We start from the raw sequence: 1,870 nt of genomic DNA, 5'->3' as shown, positions 1-1,870 counted from the left end.
TAATCGACGGATCCAAATTGCTCCTAAAATACGCCAGCTACAAAAAAATTCGGAAATTGATGCGCAATAATCTCACTTTGATATGATTATTAATAAGACGTAATAAATAAAATTTTAAAAGTAAAAACAAACACTTTTAAAGTATTGCTTTTAACAATTTTTCTTTTTTAAGTGCAAGGTAACTTGAAAAATTTTTTTTTAAATATGGTTGACTATCCTCCACGTCCACGTCGTTTCTGGGTAACGCTAAAAGTATTGAATTAACATCTTTCAAGTTCTTGATTTGACCTTCTTGGACTCAGAAAAAAAAATCTAAATATAATTTTTAACGTAAAATTTTCTGCTCTTTTCGAATCCAGTGTCAAAAATAGGGGTTCTAATTTAAAAAAATGACTTTGACCTTCGAATGACCTTAAAAATCGATCTGAAGGTCAAAATTATTAGCACGGTAAAATGATCCCCGTTGTCCTCTACAATTCTTGTCTTAACCAGTTTTTTGTAGCTGGCGTATTTTAGGAGCAATTTGGATCCGTTGATTAAAATGGCTCACCCTGTATATTTACAAGAGAGGAAAATAAGAATCAAGGATCAAGGATCGTTCGTCGTGCGGCGTGGAGATGCTGCGACTCGATCGACGAAGTAAATTCAGTTATCGGTCAGTAACTGCGAGACACATCACAGAATCGCGAATTACGGCGCTCCGTAGACGCGTACACAAATTGTGCGATATCGTTGTGTTGACAACTAATTTGCCGGGGAGAAAGTATGGACTGACTCGGTACGTACTACGTGCGAATGTGTTTCTCGGGAACAAGGAACCGCACGGCGGGTATCTGTCACAGCTCTCGCGCGAGCGTGGCCGCGACAGCTGCAATAATAATTGTTAAAACGTTCAGTCGAATCGTAGAAATGGCGCTGCCATGACGGAACGCGAGCGGACAATATTTCAGTTGCTTGCCATATCTCAGGAACATGTTGAGCAGAGAAAATAGCCGCCGTTATACTAAAACCGACACAATAATAATTCGCCAGTACACCGCTCGCCGTTTCTTAGATTTGTACTCGCGAACTATAAAAATATGAAATCTCGATCGACCGTCGTCGTCTGATCGACGATGCGATCGGAGAATCAGTACTATACACTGAATAATTACTATGAATAGGTTACGTTCTACTGCGCGTAGTTCTGTACAAAAATTATAGAGTACAAGAATAGGGTACATATAATATATCTGTGTATGCATGTATATATATACAGTGTGTCCCAGACTTTCTTTCGCAATTTTTGTGGGAACATAGAACAGATTGAAGTTAAAGTCCTATTTGCGATATTCGCAATAATAGTCGAGATATTAATTAATTAAAAAAGATTGCTGAATGACCACGCGCGATATGATAGATAAGCTGTAATGGCGAGGTTGTGTGCTTGTACATTAAGTCAAATTGAACAAACAAGCCCTTTATCATTTTGCAAATAACCACTATGTAAGTTTTTAGTTATATTAACGAAAGAAAATTGTTATATGTTAATTGTGCGCGATATGCACAAATCTTCTTCAATTAATATCTCAAAATCTATGTAATCACTTGCAAAGAACGTGTGTATCTACGTAGTTACTTTGATAGAAGACGTTTTTGTTTAGTTTAACCTAATGTATAAGTATACAATGCCACTATAGCTCATCTACAATATCGTGCGTAATTATTCACAAATTTTCTTTAATTAATATCTCGAGATTTATTGCGAATATTGTAAAACGGTACGACAGAAATTACGGTGGAGAGTCTGGAATACTCTGTATATATACATATATATATATATATATATATATATATATATATATATATATATATATATATATATATCTCT

This window comes from Odontomachus brunneus, unplaced genomic scaffold (genome assembly GCF_010583005.1).
Source record: "Odontomachus brunneus isolate Ranch 3 - 2012 unplaced genomic scaffold, Obru_v1 Obru_scaffold_130, whole genome shotgun sequence".
In the NCBI taxonomy this organism is placed as follows: Eukaryota; Metazoa; Arthropoda; class Insecta; order Hymenoptera; family Formicidae; genus Odontomachus; species Odontomachus brunneus.
The sequence above is the reverse complement of the archived record's forward strand: the minus strand, read 5'-3'. Positions refer to the sequence as shown.